Source organism: Emydura macquarii, unplaced genomic scaffold (genome assembly GCF_026122565.2).
Source record: "Emydura macquarii macquarii isolate MOO-44397 ecotype Brisbane River unplaced genomic scaffold, CSIRO-AGI_Emac_v2 contig_1041, whole genome shotgun sequence".
NCBI classification, from domain to species: domain Eukaryota; kingdom Metazoa; phylum Chordata; order Testudines; family Chelidae; genus Emydura; species Emydura macquarii.
This window is the reverse complement of record NW_027131178.1, coordinates 349,115-360,860: the sequence shown is the minus strand read 5'-3', so window position 1 is coordinate 360,860 and position 11,746 is coordinate 349,115.

Sequence of the window (11,746 nt, the reverse complement as noted above, 5' to 3'; positions counted from 1 at the left end):
TTTTGCAAGTGTTAGTTTTATTCCTTACCATTTCTTTGAGGGGCTTTTCCATGTTCAGGTCAGTGAGTTGAAATTTGGCATAGGGACTGCCCTATGGTTAGAGATGTTGCCTGTTTTTGTCTCAGTGAAAATCCACCTAGATTGGGCCTAGTTATAAGCCTCTGAAAAGCATAATTTTGCACCTAAATTTTGCACTTTGCTGCTAAAATAGCTGCCTATGCCAACTGAATGCAGTATGTGCCCAAGCCCCGCAGATCTTGCTGTGTATGAGGGAGATGGAGAGAGTGCTCTGGAAAGGACATAGTCAAAAGAGCACCAGCACAGCACTCTTTGGCCGAGGAAAAGGTGTGCTGATCTGAGTCAGGAGCCCCGTCCGGGACTTCTGACCTTAGTAACATCGGTCAACAGAAGAGCTAATTCTGCACACTTCAAGACTCTTGCTACTGAGCAAAGCCCCATTTTGTAATGTTAGGAAGCAGGTATGTGTCCTTTCTTCCACATACGTTAGCCAAGAATGTACACAAGTCTTACGTACTTAGCCACAGCTCCTCTTGGAATAAAGGAAAAAATCTATGTGTGGGGGCGTGCTGTAGGTATCCACTAGACCACATTCCCTTCAAAAGCCATGCCTAGAATCTTGATTCTAACATTCCTCTGCTGTTTTGCACCAGTTCTATAAGCTGCTAGCAAAATCTGTATGTCACATACTTTTCTAGTATCTGAATAAAAGATCACAGGCTGCTACTGCAGCAGCTGCTCCTTTAGCTCAAGTGGCAAAGGTCTGTGCTGTGATTCTCAAGGTCCTGCTTTCAGACCTTGCTGATAACCCATGCACAGGATTGTCACCGGGTCTGGTCTATGCCCCAGCCTGAAATCAGACATTTGGGAGCGACCCTTAGTTTGCTGGAGCCCAAGGGTCCACACAGTTCCACAGAGGCTGGCCCGTGGCCTCCGTGACTCCAAAACTGAGCCTTTTGGCACCAGCGATCCACATCTGCCTCCCTGCAGTCAAGCCAGACCCCTGCAGGAGGCTTGTACTGTCCCCCTTCAGGATGCCATGCTCTCAGTGAGTATTCACGGTGACACCAGGCAGCCTTTTTAAAACAAGATCATCATGTATTAGTCCCCTGGGTACAGAAGCTGAAAGTCCTTACAATAGCATAGAGAAGCAGAGGCTAAGGCAGAGTTCAGATTGGCTAAAACCAGGGCTTCCTCCAGCCAAGCTTAGGATGGTCATTCACACATTGGAACACCTGGATATCCCAGTAACTGGAACACCATATATCTGGTACTTCTGGGAACAGTATGGGCCTGCCCATGGCAATACGACCCTACTCCCACCAGCTTGACCTCAGATGCATGATGGGTGCAACGTTACGCTGCACAGGGGTGCCATTTTTAAGAGTGCCATACCCCATCCCTGCCGGCATGACCTCCGACACATGGTGTGTGTGAGGTCACACTGGCATGGGCAGAGTGGAATGCTCTTCAAAATGGCGTCCCCTGTTCGATACCTGACAAAACCACATCCGGTTTTGTCTGAGTACTGAATGGGGGACAAACCCTGGAAAAGCAGGACTCTCTGGTTTAATACTGGATGAGTGGCCTGCCTAGCCAAGTTGCTGTAGAATCCGTGTGTGTCTGTCTGTCTTTCTTTTGTCGTAGTTCCAGGTTAGCCAGTGTGAGTCTGAGAGCTCAGCTTTTAACATAGCCACTGGACACCTCTTGCCGTTATTCTCCCAGATCCAGTTCAGACAGTCCTAGTGGGTCTGTGTCTCAAATACCTACCCTGATCTCCCATGTCCTAGGGTGAAAATGAATTCTTTTTCCCGGGGTAGTGCTGCCAAGGTGATAGGTACGGTCATACAGAGAGGCCATAAAAATTACAGAAAATTCCCACATTCCTCACAGAGGTCAACATGGTTCAACATGACAGAATTTCTGTGTTTTAGTCTTTTTTAAAAAAGATTTTTGAAATTACAGATAAAAATGACACAAAAAGAATATTAAGTTGTCAAGGCCAGAAAAAAGGTTGGCCATGGAACTTTAATTCAGCTTTCTCATGTGTATGCATTGTGACAGCGTTCTACAGGATTCTTGACATGTTCCGTGCATGGATGGACAACGAATGAGGTAAAGGGTTCTAAGAAGTGAGAACACGTGTCTTGTGGTATTGGCATTGGGCTAGGACCAGCAGAACTAAATTCTATTACTGGCTCTGGCATGGATTTCCTAAGTGATGTTGGGCAATATTATTATAATGCATATGAATGATAGGAACCAAATAAACTTGCATGGGCAACCTTCATTCTGACATTTCCTATCTGTTGGTGTTGCTAATCCCAAACACTCAGTTATGGCTCCAGAAATTCATTAGATTGATTTTGAAATCATGAGATTTTAAATAATAAATGTGAGGGTCTTTTTATTTGCCTTCTGGGTTTGAGCTTTTAGAGTTCACATTTTCAAGCTTTTCTCCATACCCATGTGTGACGCTGGCAGACCAGAGCATGCCAGAGTTTATTAAGGCCAATTCACTTATGTATTAGTATAGATTAAAGTGATTGTTGAATGTAGAAAAGTGTATTTGCTGTTTAAATTTCATGAAAACTGAGGGACGTTACTTGAATTGTTTTCACTTACCTGTATGCTGTTATAATGCAGCAGCAATCATTTACATTGTGTATATCCCTGTAACTAAATAACCCATCAAAGAAGCCTTCTGGAATGCTAATGAAGGACTTTAACAACAAAGTGATAATTTCAAAGCAAGTAGCCACTGTGCGTGATGATCGGAGGTCAAAGTCTCAAAGTGCATTCCTCACTCACCATCATCAAAGGAAAAGCCCACATGGACAGAGACACTGTCAGCTTGTTTTCTGCCAGAAGAAGCTATAAAAGATGGATTCAAGGGAAGGTCCGTCATCTCTGGCCTGTTTGGATTCTTACTGGGAAGTGTACCAAAAACAAAGCGAGATCCTCAGAGACAATCTGGGGATCCTGAAAAGACTTTTGGGAAACTGGCAGTTTATTTGGAATTACAAACTGTGACTCACCTGCTAATATATTTTACGTGTTTTAACCTCTGAATAACTCATTTCCTTTTCTTAGCTAATAACCTTTAGTTAGTTTACCATAGAATTGGCTGCCTTTGTTGTCTTTGGTGTATGATCAGGAAAAATCATGGAACAGGTCCTCAAGGAATCCATTTTAAGGCACTTGGAAGAGAGGAAGGTGATCAGGAACAGTCAACACGGATTCACCAAGGGAAAGTCATGCCTGACCAACCTGATTGCTTTCTATGAAGAGGTGACTGACTCTGTGGATGTGGGGAAAGTGGTGGACATGATCTACCTTGACTTTAGCAAAGCTTTTGATACGGTCTCTCACAGTATTCTTATCAGCAAGTTAAGGAAGTATGGGTTAGATGAATAGACTATAAAATGGATAGCGAACTGGCTAGAGCATAGGACTCAACGAGTAGTGATCAATGGCTCCATGTCTAGCTGGCAGTCGGTCACAAGCGGAGTGCCCCAGGGGTTGGTCCTCGGGCCGGTTTTGTTCAACATCTTCATCAATGATCTGGAGGATGGGGTAGATTGCACCCTCAGCAAGTTTGCAGATGACACTAAGCTAGGGGGAGTGGTAGATACCCTGGAAGGTAGGGATAGGATACAGAAGGACCTAAACAAACTGGAGGATTGGGCCAAAAGAAATCTAATGAGGTTCAGCAAGGACAAGTGCAGAGTCCTGCACTTAGGACGGAAGAATCCCATACACAGCTACAGACTGGGGACCGACGAGCTAGGCAGCAGTTGTGCAGAAAAGGAGCTGGGGATAACAGTGGATAAGAAGCTGGATATGAGTCAGCAGTGTGCCCTGGTTGTCAAGAAGGCTAATAGCATATTGGGCTGCATTAGTAGGAGCATTGCCAGCAGATCACGGGAAGTGATTATTCCCCTCTATTCGGCATTGGTAAAGCCACATTTGGAGTATTGTGTCCAGTTTTGGGCCCCCCACTACAACAAGGATGTGGAGAAGTTAGACAGAGTCCAGCAGAGGGCAACAAAAATGATTAGGGGGCTGGAGCACAAGACTTATGAGGAGAGGCTGAAGGAACTAGGCTTGTTCAGTCTACAGAAGAGAAGAATGAGGGGGATTTGATAGCAACCTTTAACTACCTGAAAGGGGGTTCCAGGGAGGATGGAGCTAGGCTGTTCTCAGTGGTGGCAGATGACAGAACTAGGAGCAATGGTCTCAAGTTACAGGGGGGGAGGTCTAGGTTGGACATTAGGAAAAGTTTTTCACTAGGAGGGTGGTGAAGCACTGGAATGGGATACCTAGGGAGGTGGTGGAATCTCCATCTTTAGAGGTTTTTAAGCTGCAGCTTGACAAAATCCTCACTGGGATTATTTAGCTGAGGTTAGTCCTTCTCTGAGCAGGGGTTGGACTAGATGACCTCCTGAGGTCCCTTCCAACTCTATGATTCTCTGATTCTCTGATCTGGAATACCAATTAATCTGGGGTAAGTGACCTGTCTCTTGGGACTGGGAGCAACCTAATGTGATGTGATCTTTGGTTCAAGTAACCTTTTATAATAAAGTGGGTGGCAAGATAAACCGGAGAGTCTGAAGAGACTGTCTGTGACTCCTGGGTAAGACTGGTGTAGTGATCCAGGAGTTCACATTTGTTACTGGCTTGGTGAAAGCCAATTATAGAACATACCACCATTTTGGGGTGTCTGCCCTGTTTTCTGACAGTCTGCCTTGAGGAAGGACACACCATGAGAGCTAGAAACTTAATTTAAAAAAAATAATAATAAAAACTCAGATTCTCTCATAATCACAGAAATCCAGGAGCTGGGGCTGTAAGAAAAACACCACATGTTGTGACACACAGAGTAAAATCATGAGTTGAAAACAATGTGTTCAGGCTTGACTTTGCAATCTTACTATTTTAATATGGGGTTTTTTTTTGTATACAATTAATATACAATTTGTGCTGAACTTATTGCAGATTGATCAGATTGCAGGAGTAAAATATTGGGACACATGGGGGCGGGTGCAGGTGAGTGAAGGAGGGACCTGGAGCTCACGGGCAGCAGGGGGACTGAATTTTTACTTGAATATGGGGACAAATGGCGTTCCAATCGTACATCTATTGGGCCGTGGAACAAAGGGTTAAATATCGGGACAGTCCCGATTTTATCTGGTTCACTGGTCACCCTAGCTGCACTGGTCACTTCCTATGTCATGTGGTATTGCCTCTGTCTCTGATGAGATTAGTTTTGTAACTAATGCAACACAAATTTCAAATTACAGTTTAATTTATAATATTTGTAGTTCACACTGTTTTGTAGTGAGGCCAGTCATCAGAGCAGGGAACAGAATCAAGGGTACATGATGCGTACAACTTACTGCCTCAGATCCAACTATAAATTTACTGTTGAACGTGCATTCAAAATTTCTCTTTGGTGAAGAGTGAACATTCAAGCTAAAAATCCACTGCATGTGAGTCCTTCTATGGCCTCCATTACCAGAGTATCTGAGTGCTACACCAAACTTTAGTGTATTTACCCTCATAACACACCTGTGAGGTAGGAAGCACTATTATTTCCATTTTACAGATAAGGAACTGAAGAACAGAGAGACTAAGGCCCAGATTCTCAAAGGTATTTAAGTGCCTAACTCCCATTGATTTCAATAGGAGTTTGGTGCCTAAATACCTTAGGGGATCTGGGGCAGACCAGCTAAGTGACTTGCCCAAGTTTATACAGGAAGTCTGTGGCAAAACAGTGAAATGAACCTGGGTTTTCCAAGTCCCACTTGAACATGCTGACTCCTGGACCATGTGCCCTCTCTGCTTACTAGCTCAGGGAATCTTACTATGTGTATGTATAGCATGTAGCAAAATGGGATTCTGATCTTACCTGGCTATTATTATTAATTAATTAATACTACTTCTGTCAAATTGAAATTTGCTTCCGAATTCACCATGGATTTGCAGAATTCTTTTTTAAACTCTTTGCTCCCTTCAGACAGACATACAGAAGCCATGCCCTCAGCTGGCCTAAATCAGAGTAGCTCCATTTATTTCAGTGGCACTACACTGAATTACACTCATTGAAGATCTGACCCACTGGTGTGAAGTTAAATATTCTCATTCTGTATGTGAATTTCCTCAGGATTTGTGCAGCTTTCTGCTTTCCAATAAGAAAGAAGCTGTTGCTCAGAAAGCAACCTTCTGGATGGCTCAAAGCTGAGTCTTGATAGGAACTGTTCAGATGTCCCCTTCCTCAAACAAAGAGAGAAATATATTGCAAGGAGAGTAAATAAATAAAAAAAAACCCAGCACCGTGCAATTTGGTGCCAGATTTTGAGTGACTGTTTCATGAAAAATCCTTCATTGATGCACACTACAAAAGGATAGTTCTGAGTTATGAAAACAAGAATCAATCCTCTGCCCTTTCCTAGTCCATGAGTATCATGTGTCTAGTTGGTATAACATGGAATGCGATTTTAAATTTAATACCATGGTGCTTAGTGAATGGCTTTTATTTTGGAAAGTGTGCTCAGCAGATAATTATTGTATGCATGGCATGCCAATCTGATCAATAGACTGCTGAAGCATGTGTGGCCTGCTCTGCCCAACCCCGCCATTTGCAACCTAATTAGCAGCTGCTCAGAGATGGGAAACAGGTGCAGATCCGGGCCCAGGCCAGGGAAGTCTGCCTGTAATTAACAAGGAAAAAAGGGTCAGATATTGGGAAGAATATCAAATCTAGGTCCACTGGGGCTACCATGCTGGCCTCAAAGGCATAGTCACCTGAGATCTTAGGCATGCTAATGTAAATTATGCAAGCTTTCAAACAACATGGCTGCATAATCAGTTGGCAGAGAGGAAACAACTGGCTGTTTTGTGTGGTTTAGTCGGACTGTGGAGGGGGGGAAGAAGGGGGATTTCAATTTTCTCACTACCTTGCTTTTTGGTTTGCAAATACCAATATTTTGCAGTGGTGAAAATAAGTTACAGAATGCCTGACATCTCCAGAAAAAGGAAAAAACACAATGAAGATGCTTTTCCCCAGAGGAAATTTCACCTGATCATTGTTCTCGGTGGAAACTTTCTTATGCTAATTAATTATTTTCAGAATTAACAATAATTAGTAGCTAAAAAGACTTACCAAATGAGGAGAGGTTATAAGGGTTATATTTGTATAGCACTTTCAGCTTGCAAAACACTATGTAAGTACTACATTAATATAAATCTCACCATATCATCCTATTTCTCTTGGCTATCAGAAAAAGTATTTGAATGCTCTTATTTTATTATTATTATTTATTATTTTATTATTGTGGTGGCTGTTAGAGGCATGAATTAAGGTGCTAGGTCTTATTGTGCTAAGCACAGTGTGCGCATAATAAGAAAAAGACAGTCCTTGCCCTAGCATGCTGACAATACTGTAACATATTAATGACCACATAGAGACTAATGGCTATCTGTGTGCTACACACCACAGCCATTTAGCTCTTCACTGGATATAGAAATCAGATCTCCTCTGTTTTAGAAGCATTAACTCTTCCACTTGAGCTAGAAGAGGATCTCTATTAAGTGGCAGCTGTATCTGCTATCACACACAGCCGAGCAGTTTTGATTCCACACAGGCGAGGGACAGTGGTAAGTGTACACATCTGTCAGTTTATCACTATTGTGCTGTTGCAAAATATGCACCCTTACACATGCACACTTATAACCAAACAAACAAAAACTGAGGAGCTGTGGGGAAAGTAAATAATAAAAAAAACCCAGAGCATGGAGAATCTGGCAGTCCCTTCTCTTGTAACACTTTGCTTTGCTAGCTGCAGTTTCCTGGAATTTGAATACTTCAAAGTATAAAGTTGATATATTTTTTTTAAAAAGCAGCATCTCCTGGACATTCATTTGGTAGAATATTCTTAGAATTTATATTACTAAGAGAAGGTGACAATATAATAAAATACATACCAGTGAATATGGACCAAGCCCAAATAATCTACAGAGCCTGAAATGTCCTGCTGCATTTCTCATCAAACACATAAAGAAACATACAGGTCTGTTTAGTCTTCCTTTGTGGGCAGTGTGCAGGTAGCCCTGGTGTGATGCAGGGGCAATGCATCCTGGTAGTGAGCTGCATTTGGTCTTTGCAGCCACACCCCCCATTCTTATATAACTCCACATGTGCTGGTGTCACTGACAGTCGAACTTGACTCATTATTAGAGCTGGGCGGGAATATTTCAGCAAAATGTTTTTTCTTTGAAAAATGCCAATTCCTGAACTCCAAAACTCTTTTGGGGGAAAAGGGTTGGTTTTGATGAGTTTCCTGGTTCAAACAAGTGTTGAGAAAAGCCTTTCAAAACGATCAAAACATCCTGTTTGGATATTTTCAAAAAGAAAAAAAGAAGTCTGTTTTGGTTTCAAAATGAAATTTCCGTTAGAAATCTAAATTAATTTATAGTAAAACGTGTTTGTTTGTTTTTTTTAAGTTCAAAATTGAAATTAAATGTTTTTTAAAATAAATATTTTTTTGGATTTTTGTTTCAGAGAGGTTTTTTTGGGGATTTTTGGATTTTTTTGGCCAACATGGGATGGGAAACTTTTTCATAATCTTGAAAATTCTTACAGTATGGAAAAACCCAGATCTGCTTGTTATATGTTAATTAGCAAGAAACAACAAAAGGGAAAATTATAGTTCTTTATTATTTGTACTGCAATATCATCTAGAGGCCCCACTCAAGATCAGACCCTCTTTTGGAGAGGAAGGATTGTCCAGTGAGTTGAACTCTGTCCTAGGACTTGGGAAGCTGCAGTTCAAAGCTCCTGCTTTTCCACACACTCTGTGTGACCTTAGCAAAGTCACTTTGGGCTAGATCCATAAAGGGATTTGGGCACCTAATTGCCACTTTAGGTGCAGAAGTCCAAACTTAGATCCTCAAAACCCTTGCTCAGCTGCCGCCTAACTCTGTAGGTACCTAAATTTCCTAGACCCCTGAGTTTCCGCCAATAAGTCACCAAAAGACCCAAATTTCTACCAGTGCGTATGTGCAAAACTGCCTCAGTCTTAACACCAGAAAACGTCTCAGTACATGAACCCAGATGGGATCCTCAGACTATGATTCTCCTGCCTATCCTTCCCAGAAGGTCCAATCTGGTAGGCTTTTACAGAGCACACCTACCCTGCACAAAAGACAGCTGAGATGGTGGTGGAGCCCCCAAACCTCATACTAGGCATGTCATTCATCTGGTTTTATTTTGTACACTCCTGTTTTTCTATGGTTTGTCACCTGCCCAGTACTGAGACAAAACCAGACAAGGTTTTGTCCAGTATCATGCACGGAGGGTGCGATTTTTCAGTGCATGCTGATCCTCCCCTGGCAGCGTGAACTCACATGCACAATGTATGGAAGCTCATGGCCATGGGGGCAGCGTGCGTTGCAAAATGGCATCCTCCATGCGGTGTGACCACTGTGCATATGAGGTCTACTGGGGTCAGGGACAACTGAGGGGATGTCCTGTATTGTGGAGATACATCAGTAGCCATCCTACCCTATACACAATAGTTCCATTGTTAGGGTATTCAAGTAGGATGTGGCCCAGTCAGGTTCACATCCCTATTCTGCCTGATTCAGAAGAGGGAGTTAAATCCAGGTCTGCCACTTCCCTGGTGAATACCCTAACCACTGGGCTATAGGGTGTTCTGGGGTGAACTCTCATGCTGAAGCTGTTCCACATTGTATAAAATAATTAAGTATTTATTGGGCCGGAGACAGCATGCAAATAATTCTATAGGCTGGTGGTTGAGGCACTCATCTAGGTGGTCGGGTACAAGTCCCTGCTCCGATGAACATTTACATTTTTGACCAGCTCTATACACAATCTAAACAAGAAAGAGAAACACATGGTGAAAGAAAGCAACATTTTAGTGTTCCTATTTTACAGATGTCACAGAGGAAGTCTGGAGCAGAATGGAGGCCAGAACTGCCATGACCCAGTTCAGTGCCTTAACCACAAGGTCCTCCTCCCACTCTAAAACGGAAAGTACTGCAGTGCAGGTTTAAAAGCAACAACTAAACATAATAATTAGACTATTCAATTCAGTCATATTTGAATATTATTTACAGAGGAAGCTGTTCCAGGTATTTAGAGCGGTTAAAATTCAATGAAACAAGAAGGTTAGTTGACAGTTGTTATTAAGGGAAAATCTCTCTACTTCATTTCCTTTGAAGTTTCATTAGAAGGAAGGATTAACTCAGAGAAGGATTCTAGGGCTAGATTTTTCAGAATTGCATCTTTTCTGTATGCTGTTCTCATGATTGCATGTGCAATCTGGGAAAACTGCTCCCAACAACTGGCTAGACACTTTAGAGGTCATTTGTCCATGCAATCCCTGCAGTTGTGAGTGCAGTAATTGCATATGCAATTTTGCTCATAAACAGTTAAAATAATCTGGTCGGTATTTTTCAGCCCCTGAAATGCCTTGTCATAACAGAACATGCTAAAAGAAGATCTTGTAGAGTTGCATGAGCTAAAATTCGTACAGAGTTTTTTCCATCTCTAAGACTTATGTTTTAATACAAGTCTCCTAGTTATTTTCACCTGCCTCCCACTTATCCTATTGAGCTGCACTAGAGTGTGCATCTTCAGCTACATTACAGGGTGCATTGTGTTGGGACTGGAACCATTGTTCAAGGGAATTTAGTTGTAGTCACTATCTCAGCGCTCCTACACCCTTAGGCTTTGCAAGATCTTATGGATCATCTACTCAGTGCTAATGTAGCGAGAGAGAGAGAAAGACATGTTACCAATCTCTTCTGCCATTCTCCTCTGTCCAGTGTCACTCTGCCATCTGTCAAGAATATCAGTTCCTGGAGAACACTGTGGTATCAGTATGGGTTGTGAATGCAAAGATCAACTCATGCTATTCAAGAACTCAAAGAGCAGCTAATTTGCTACCTTCTTCTTTATCAATTCCTTTATTTTTCCTGGATGTGTCCATGATGTTAGTAGTGGTGAAAGAACTCAGCCCAGCAGGATCAGCTTCATCCTTCTTAACTTGCCAAGGCCCAGCCACAGAATGCACTGTCTGACAAAGACCCCAAATGAGTAACGCTAGAAAAGAAAATCATTTGGGACACTTACACTGTTGTTAGATTCATTCCTTTACTGTCAATAACTTCAGTTTTCTGAGTCTTCTGACGTAAATAATTTTCAACAGTTAAAGTGAGGAAACATCAAATCTACAGATAATTTTGGAATCTACAGATAATCTACAGGATGTCACATGAAATGAGGGACATTTGAGAGTCATAGCCTGCATTCCCTAGACAAGGGTTTTTAATTTCACTTGTTTCAAAATTGCAACGTGGCATCAATTTCAAATTCTTTATCCTTAATACACAAAGTAAAGGAAATATTCATGTACATTTTGTGTGTATTTAGTGCCACGCACTAGGTTTATATATAAACCTTTTCAACACCAAACTGATTTATACTGATTAGCTAATTAATTCTTACAACACCCCTGGGATATAGATATTATCTTCAATTTAGAGGTGGGAAAATTGAAGCAGTCAGATTAAGTAATTTGCCCCAAAATTAAGAGGAATCCAGCATGAGACCCAAGATTAAAACTCAGGAGCTACTGTCATCCAACTCCTTGCTTAGTCCACACTTTTTTCCCAGTTATTAGAAATGGCACCAAAATCCTGG